The 9553-nt window shown below is 47.9% G+C and overlaps 1 long non-coding RNA gene across 1 annotated transcript in view; it reads left to right on the top strand.

The window, feature by feature from the left end:
- The window catches only part of LOC120096928 (uncharacterized), a 74264-nt gene that overhangs the window by 12966 nt on the left and 51745 nt on the right, over nucleotides 1-9553 (top strand). The window lies entirely within an intron of this gene.

The raw sequence follows: 9553 nt of genomic DNA, 5'->3' as shown, positions 1-9553 counted from the left end.
TTTTTACATTGGAGCAAGCGTCTGTGTGCAACGCTTTGGATTGCTGGGCAGAGGGAGGCTACCCAAGTTTCCCTTTCTGTGGTAAAATATTCTGACAAAAGCAACTCAGGGGAGGAAGGGTTTATTTCAGGTTGTGGTACCCCATTGGCAGGGAAGCTGCAGAGGCAGGAGGCTGAGGGAGTCAGGCATATCACACAGATCCATAAATCAGGGACAGGAGGTAACAAGTGAGTGCCTCACACCTCAGCCTCGCTTTTCCACATTAAGTAATGTAATCAAGACATACAGACATGCCCGGAGGCCAATCTGATCCAGACAATCTGTTGCTGGAATTATTCCTGGGTGATTCTACACTCTTTCAAACGGAGCGCTGGAATTCATCCCTGAGATATGAACAGACTCTCGCCTAAGATAAACACAAGTGAGTGTCAGTCCTGAACTTGGAGAAGAGGGTATGGCTTCTTCCGGGTGCTGTTTTCCTTGAGACTTGGAGGGGGTATTGTGGACGCCTCCGGGCACACTTTCTTTTTCGAAACTGCCATTCTTCTTAGACTGTAATTGTCAAGAGAGCAGAGACTGAGCTTGTCAAGGGAGGGCTCTCCCAATGCTCTACATTGATAACACAGCAAACATCTGTGACCTCAGGCTGGCACCCGGCTCTTCATAAACCAGCATTAGTAAGGCCTCAGCTAAGCCTCCTGACAGTCCTTTGAGACTAAGAGGAATGAGGTTCTTGTTTAATGCCCCGGGAAGGAAGCAAGTTGAACTTTGTGAGTAGATTCAAGACAATTGGACTCGGGATCCTTCCCTGCTTCTGAATATAAGACGTGTGGATATCTAAGCGAGGAGTTCAGAGGATAACTTTCCGTGGTCGATTCTGGTTTCTCTCCTGTTTCTGCCACGTCGTGTACTTCAGGCTACCTGGCTTGCAGGCTTCTAGGCAACTCCTCTGTCTCTGTTTCACCTCACCACATCAAAGATGGGATTACAGTTGTTCACCACACATTGGACCAACGTTACCAGGCTTGTGGGGCAAACACCTCTACTCTGAGCCATCTCACCAGCCCTACCTCGGCTCTCATGTTGGCTTGGAACTCACATCCTCCTACCTCAGCTTCCTGACGTACAGGAGGGCCTCCCCATGCCTGGCTTTTGCTTCACTTGACAGAGGAGGAAGCACAGAAACCCTTTCTTACAGGGTCAGTTGAGCCACTCTTTCTACTAAGCTAATCTTAAAGTTTGGACGCTTTTAACGCAAGAGCCCTGACTTCCACCCAACAGACCACCCACTCAGCGAGGCCACACCACCGTGGGTAACAAGGGCCACCTATGCCTTCTGTCCCCAGCATCTTGACTTCACAAAGCTGCCCTATAGTATGAGGTGACATCTGCTAGTTTCTTGTTCCTCTGTTCCCAGGGATGAGGAAATCCCAAACTCAGCCATCCCAATTAAGGGCTGGCTCCGTTAGAGCCGCTGCTTAACTCTGGGGCAGCTCTCCATGCTGGGACTCAGCTCTCTGCTGTTGGGTTTGTAGCACAGTAGAGAAGAAAATTGTCACAGGTCCTGCTTCAAAGGTCTCCTCACTGCTTTTTCAGATAGAACCTCACTATGTAGCTCAGGCCGACTTGGATCTCCTCTCAGGCTCTCCCTGGAAGCCCAGATAACTGCCCTCTAGGATCCAAGCTCAGTCTACCTGCCTAAGCCAGAGGATAAGCCCCTCTATTCCTTTCCACACCTGGTCTCGATGCTGACGGTGTTTTAGCTCCTCAAAAGCTTGCAAAGCAGTTATCTCAGGGGGTGAGGCACCCCTTGCTGCCTCAGAGGCACACATTGGAATAGTCCAGGGCATGCCGAGCTGTGGAGTTCTATTTTTCCTCACCCTCTCAGTGAGCCCCGAGCTCACTGCAGTCCCAGCACCATTACTTTTCGATGCTCCACGAGGGTCTTTGGTAGGTTTTTTGCTCTGTTTTGTTTTCAATGTACTTTTTTGAGGGGTTTAGGGAGGTTGGAATAGGATCTGATCGTATAGGCTAGGCTGCCCCAGAATTCAGAATCCTGACAGCGTACCAAGCACTCGGATTACAGTGGGCACGCGCCCAGCTCTGCAGGTTGCTTTTTATGTCATAGGGTTTTCCTTTTCTGTTAACTATCTTTGCTTCTGCCTGTCTTTATCTTTCTATCTCTGTCTCTCTGTCTCTCTGTCTCCCCCCCCCCCCGTCTCTGTCTCTCTGTGTGTTCTTATGCTTGTGTGAGGTTATAGGACAATGTTCGGTGCTGCCCACTTTGCGTTTGGACACTGTGTCTCTCACTGGCCTGGCCACCATTGCTGATTAGGCCAAACTGACTGGCTGGTGAGCCCCAAAGATCTGCCGGCTTCTGCCTTCCCGGCAACGGGAACCATGTATTTGCACCATCATACCTGGTTTTCTGAAATAGCTGCTGGGGATAGCATTCAGGCCCTCCTGCTTGCCCGGCAAGCCCTTTAAACTGAGCTGGGAGGTTTCTGTGTCAGCTCATGCTCCATTTACTTCCTCGACACGAGGCTGTGCAGTGTGAGATTTTTTGAGGCTTTGTTTTGAGTTGTTAAAACAGTTTCCTTTAGTTGGACGTGTAGTTTGTTTTGATTTGGGGCTATTACAAATGGTTTTGCTCCACCTGCCCCGTGCTTGTCTCCCTGACCACGTGCTGGCTTCTGTGGGTAGATATCATGAATTGAGATGGTCAGCCAAGAAAAAAAGTTAGCATCTAAAAAGTTAGCAGATGTCACCAAATCACCTTGTAGCACAAACCACGCCCACAATGACTATCGCCCCCTAAGAAACAATTAGGTGCTTAGTTTATCTTCCATGGCATTGGGGCGTTAGAAGTTGCAATGAAGCTTGCTTTTGGGGACCCCAGTAGTGCATGGTGCAGGACTACGGGGGCTTAGAGGATGCTGGTGACGTCCAGCTTCCTGACCTGACATGTTCTCAGAGTCTCAGAGCATAGGTTCATCAACTGCTGTGCTTGGGAGAGATGAGGTACCCTCTGATAAATGCATGGGCTTCCCCGATGTCAGGATGCCACTGCTGGCCACAGGTGACCATTCATCTCTCACAGGGTGGCAGGTGTTGTGGAGGGCCTGAAACCTTACTTTGAGCCCATTTTAAATAAAGTGGGCTACACTGGACTGTGCAACTCTGGGTAGTTGTGAGACCAGAGGAGAAAAGCTGCAGGCATGAATACAAATGGGAGAATAGCCACCACACGGGACAGAATCCAGCCCGCCATGGGGACCAACTTCTTTCCAGCCTGAGCCACACCCTGTGGAAAGACACAGGGTTTTATGATCAGACATAGCCTTAAGAAGCTTCCTAACCGCAGACTCAGTTTTCTCACATATAAAATGGGTAACCAGTTCAGGCTGTCTTTAAGATTACACACAGAAGGGCTGGAGAGATGGCTCAGCGGTTAAGAGCATTGACTGCTCTTCCAGAGGTCATGAGTTCAAATCCCAGCAACCACATGGTGGCTCACAACTATCTGTAACGAGATCTGATGCCCTCTTCTGGTGTGTCTGAAGACAGTGACAGTGTACTCATCATATATAAAAAAATAAATAAATAAAATCTTTTAAAAAAAGATTACACACAGAAGACGGCTCTGAGAAGCCCCCATGGGGTCACTTAATAATCTCATCATTATCACTTCCATTACCATTGATCATCAGCTCGACTTTGCTTCCCAGGGAGTTTTGTCCTGACGCTGCTAATGACTTAACCGATGCCGATGTGTGTATGGCACAGCCAAGATTAACATCCCTGTATCCCTCAACCCCGCATTCCCAGATGACTCCGTTGTAAATAATTTCTTACACCTCGGCCCAGGAATCGTCTCTACTTCTATAAGAAAGTGGAAAGATTATGATCCATTTGCTGCAAGCGTGCAACCGTGTTTGCACTATGCATGCTGCTCCAAACAGGCACCACGAGATGTGCCAAGGGTGTCAGCCCATACTGACAATTCACCTTCACTGTGCTGTTCATGGCTTGGGTGACATTTGGAGGGAAAAGTCATCCATGACTTGTTTTGTGGATCCCTTCTGATGGGAGTTTAGACTCCTCCCTTCTTCCCTCCCCCCTCCTTCCCTCTCCTTCTCTCCCTCCCTTCCTCCTTTCCTCCCTCCCAATCTCCCTCCCTCCCTCCCTTCTTTCCTTCCGTTCAACCGTGACTCCAGACAGAATACAGAGCAGTAATCTCTTCTTTGGGTGGTGTAGTGAGACTCTACACCCATTGCCTGGTGCCTGGCAGTGTCACCTTTTCCTCAGAGATGTTGCCTTCCTTCTCCTCTTCCACTTCCTCTTCTCAGCCTCCTCTTTTTCCTCCACCTCCTCATGCACCTCACTCCTTCCCCCTCCAACCTCCTTCTTTACTTCTTACCCTTCCACCTCCTCCACCTCCTCCTCTTCCACCATTCATTCCCTCCTCCCTTCTCCCTCCTCCTCCCCCCTCTGCCTTCCTCCCCCTCCTCCCCCTCCTCCCCCTCCCCCCTCCCCCTCCTCCCCTCCCCCTCCTCCCCCTCCTCCCCCTCCCCTCTCCCCCTCCTCCCCCTCCTCCTCTCCTCTTCTACATCCACTGTCTCCTCCTCCCCATTCCCTTCCTCATGAACTGGAATGGAGCTGCCATGCTGGGCTAGTCTCTTAAAGTCCAGTGTTACCTTTGGAAAAGCAGGGAAAGTCACTTGCTTTCATTCTTTCAAGGGTTTCTACTTTTTTCCTCCCTCCCTGGCAAGCATTTTGTGGATCTCAGCAATTCCTTTAATGAGTTTGAAAACTCACACTGGAAGGAGTTGTTTGTCTGGGTGATTCCAGTTTAAGGGAGCACTGGATTGCAGTACTAAATTTCTGCCCAGTGACCCACCAGTTGTCTTGCCATGGCCCTGGAGCTGGGTCAGTTCACGTCACTGGCAGGCAGGGTTATATATGTACTTAGAACAAAAGCTGCACCTACATGGTCAAGGTCCCAGAGTCCAAAGTCAACACTGGCAGGCTCCTGGTACCTCACATGAGCCCTGGCTCACCCATCCCCCACTCTGTGAGAGGAAGAGGCTGTCCTTTTACTTAATTTTCGGTCATGGACCTGACATGTGTCTTTCTGTATATGGGCAACTGTACCCACCCAGAGTTGGACTGCTACCCAGTGGAATTCTTAGCCAATGGCTGGAAGGTTTTCAACTGTGATAAACCTTGACCTGAGTATAGGCTTATTTTAAACCTCTTAGGAGCACTGGACTTAAAATCAATGTTCTGGTAAGTTCTGAAAAGATTCCTCAACTCTCGCTAATAATCACTCCTGGAATGTATTTGTTGGATGGATTTGGGAGAAACCGGATCTGGTTTCTGCTGTCCCTTTGGGGTAGGCATGTGGTTGGGGGTGGGGTACTTGGTGAGAGGTGCTTGGAGTCCCAGAAATTGGATCTCCACTAATCCTAGCCCAGGGGCTTCAGGGCAGAAGGCTAAAACTCTGCCTGCCCGGACACTTACCCAGTAGCAAGCCGAGTTTTGCAAGATTATGAAACAACACCCCAGGGAGTCGCCGAGCCTGTGATTCTGGACAGGGAGAAGGGAAGGGAGGAGATACCTAGAGAGGCCTTGCCAGTGCAGGACAAGGGCAGTTCTCAGCAGGCAAAACCTAAAACAGCCTACAAGAGTAAGAAGAGATGCTTGGCCTCCCCAGAAACCAAGGAAAAATACACACGGTAACAACAATAGCTCATTATGTTTCTCCTGTCAGACTGGCAAATAAACGAAAACACAACGGCAATGTTGTTGGAGAGTATGTGGGGACGTGAACACTCTGTTCCACTCCAGGTGAGAATGTTGGACTTATCACCATGCTGCTGGAGGCATGGTGGGAACTCCATGAGCCAGCACCCCAATACCTGTGCCGTTCTAGTTCTAAGAATTTGGCTTAAAGGTTTGAGCCATGCTCAGAGACATATATGGTCAAGGATGTTCACCAGCCAGCATTGTTCCTAAGAACACGACTGGGGCTGAGAAACTCGTTCAGTCTTGGTAAAGTATTTTCTGTGCAAGTGTGAGAATTTGAGTTCAGTTCCCCGGCACATAAACAAAAAGGTAGGCGTGTCCCTGCAATCCCAGCCCCGGCAGGGATGGGCTACTCTCTGAAGCTCATCGGACAGTATAGTGGAAATTGGTGACTTCAGTGAATGATCCTGTTTCAAAAGATAAGATAGTGACTGGTGAAGACACTTGATGTTGACCTCTGGTCTTTGTACATGTGTGTGCACACGTACCCAAACACAAACATGCACGTTACAGACATGTACACATATATACCCACCACCAAAAAAGAAGTGATAGTCAATGAAGTAAATATTCTGCTCTAGGGATTGGTTAAATGGACTGTGCTGTCTCTATACAATGTGCAGTTGGGGCTAAAATTTTGTACATTATGACTTTTGTAGTGTTATATTATAGAATTTGGTATTGCTTATATATTTATACATATTATGCATGCAATTATATGTATCAGTTATACATGTTTATGTGTACATATGAGTGTCTCTATATAGGCATTATATAAATATCTGTGGAAAACATTTGGAAGAATATAATTTAAAATTTCTTCAGAAATTATACTTAAGTGGTAGGGGTATTTTATTCTTCTATTCATTCATTTTTGAAAAGGTTTTTTTTCTTTAGATTGAACTTTTGTTGCTTTTATTGGAAAAATAATTCACTACTATTAAGTAAGGAATAAAAGGAAGCTGGTAATCTTTCTTCACCGTGTTCGCCAGTCCAAATACAATGCTTCCTGCACGCCAAGGCTGTCCTAGCCTCAGGCCTGGCCTTAACTATGACAATAATGGGAAGAAGGGTGGTAATGGTGTCAACTGAGCGTCTACCATGTGTAGACATTGGCATTCTTTTCCTGGGTCCTCCCTGTAGTTTGGAGGAGATGGGTACTATCATGTCTTTGGATATCCCAGAAGGAGTCTGGAATGGGAACTCTTGGGGCAGGTGATTTATTGTAGGACAGTTCTTATAGGAGGTCAGTAAAGCATCAGGGAACCAGCTATGGCAGGGGAAGCGGTTGGGCAATGATGTGGGGGTCCTGTGAGTACAACCTCAGTCATGGTGGCTCTAGAGAGGCTTGGTACCACAGCACTGATGCCCCTTGAAGCAGTGGGGATGCGTTTCTATAATTCCCACCATTGATCATGGGCTACTGTACACTGGAAAGAGGGTTCCCTGGATGTGTGCCCAGCCCTAACACCACTGGTTGCAGCACCTCCCCACCAGCCACGACTAGTTTCTCTGTGAAGTGAGCCGGCAGCGGGATGGGTGGGTGTTCTGGCTTTGCCAAGAGGATCTGAGTGGAACACACATGTACAATGAGCACCCCCATTCTAGCACAACCAAGGTTAGACTGCTTATTAAGAAGGAAAGAGATGGCGGGTGTGGGTGGAGGTCCTCCCAGCTCTCTCAGCACCTGTACCTCAGATGCCGAGTGGCTGCTGGGAAGGCTTTTGAGGAAGGGAGCCACCCACCGTAAGCCTTTGTGCTTCGGTAAGGGCTTCTGCAGCCAGTTGCTCGGAGACATTTCTTCAGAAAGTTTCCTTCAGAAGATGAGCTCTGGCTCTGCCCACAGCCCAGCATTGTTCTACCCGGAGAAGAACATCCTAGGACGGGTTCTCCACGAGGAGCAGATCTGATTCCTCCTCTAACTTCTTTCTGATTCTAGCTCAGAGCTTATCCTGGGCTAGGCTAGACACACTCAGACGCCTTAAGAGAAAGGGCCCTTGGAGGTGATCTGCCTGCACCCTGAGGAAAGTAAGGCAGGAAGGGAGCTGAAGGACCCATACTGCGGGTCATTGGCAGAGAATGGTTTTCTCTCTTCATTGCCTGTGGTGGCTTCCCGTTCTGAACAGTCAGTAGGAACTCAGTACGTGAGGGAGTTCAAAATCGTTAGAGGGACAGACAATTATTTTACTCACGTGCAAATGAACAGCTGACATTTTTTGGAATTTATGATGTGTCAAATACCAGGCTATGTCTTGTGAGCCCAGACTTTAATGGCCGAGCCAGTCTCTGGAACATATTTTTAAGTTCTGCATATGCTAACTCTGGCCCAGCCTCATTTTGACATCAGTGTTTAATTTTTTTTTTAAGATTTATTTATTTATTATATATAAGTACACACTGTAGCTGTCTTCAGATACACCAGAAGAGGGCATCGGATCTCTTTACAGATGGTTGTGAGCCACCATGTGGTTGCTGGGAATTGAACTCATAACCTCTGGAAGAGCAGTCGCTGAGCCATCTCTCCAGCCCAATTTTTTTTTTAAATGAAAGTTCACATAATCCTACTTCTTTGTGTGTCTACAAAAGGCTGATCTTATCCTGGACATTGTTTAGATTCTGGATTCTGTTCTCTTCCTGAGAAAAGTGTTACACATTGTCTTAGCAGGTAGTAAAATCCCTAAACAATTCTTTGTGGTTCTCTGGGTCTGTTTTTCCAGCTTGACTAATGGGGAACACAGGAGATGGTTTTGCTTTTTCTTAGGGGAGGTATTGTGTGCAAAGCACTGGCTAGTTCCCAAGTCCTTCAGATGTGGCTGGCAATTGGCAAACTTTCTCCTCTGAAAATCCTGAGGGATTTGATATCAGCAGGGCAGGAGGGGGCCTCTCACTGGCTCATACCCTTGCTCCTAAGGAGAGGCCTTCTGGTGACTCAGTCCGTGTGTCTGGGAGGAATGTCCTTGTGCCTTCACTGTCTGACCTTGAGGGTCACCTTCACCCTTCCAACAGTTTATCTTTGGTGAATCTCAGCTGGTCTCACCTGTGTCTTTGTGGGTCTCTGGGCACCCTATAGATTCTTGGGCTACCTCCTTTCCTTTATTTTTAACTAATGGCCATGTGTGTGGAGGTACATGAATGTGAATGTGCATGTGGAGGCCAGAGGACAACTTCAGGTGCCACTCCACAGGAACGTTATTATTATTACTTTCATCATCATCATCATCATCATCATCATCATCATCATCATCATCATCTTATATTTTTGGTCTCTCATTGGTCTGGAACTGGAGGCTAGGCTATCTGGCCAGTGAACCCCTGGGATCTGTTTTGTCTCTTGGGATTGCAAATGTATACCTCTATGACAAGATTTAAAAAGAAAAAAAAATGGATTCTGGAGATTGAGCTGGCTGTAGAGTTGGTCCTTAGCAACAGAACTCTCATCCCAGCCCCAGCTCTCTGTTTCCTTACCCATTTACCAACTACAGGGTCTTACCTGGGTCATACGGTCTCTCTGACCCCACAGTATTCCAGAATGATCCCTTTCTTATCCTTGAAATGTGCAGGAGCAATAACAGGTCACTCATCCGAAACACCAAGTACCTCTTTGGATCTGAACCTGCCATGGGGAGTGATTGTTTTCATTATCCAGAGGGAGAGCCTGGGGCTCAGAGGTTGTGTCACGTGCCCAAAGGCTGACAGTCTGCAAATGGACAACCGCACTTGCTTCCCGCACCTAGAAGAAGCCGCC

Source organism: Rattus norvegicus, chromosome 15 (assembly GCF_036323735.1).
Source record: "Rattus norvegicus strain BN/NHsdMcwi chromosome 15, GRCr8, whole genome shotgun sequence".
NCBI classification, from domain to species: Eukaryota; Metazoa; Chordata; class Mammalia; order Rodentia; family Muridae; genus Rattus; species Rattus norvegicus.
The sequence above is the reverse complement of the archived record's forward strand: the minus strand, read 5'-3'. Positions and strand labels throughout refer to the sequence as shown.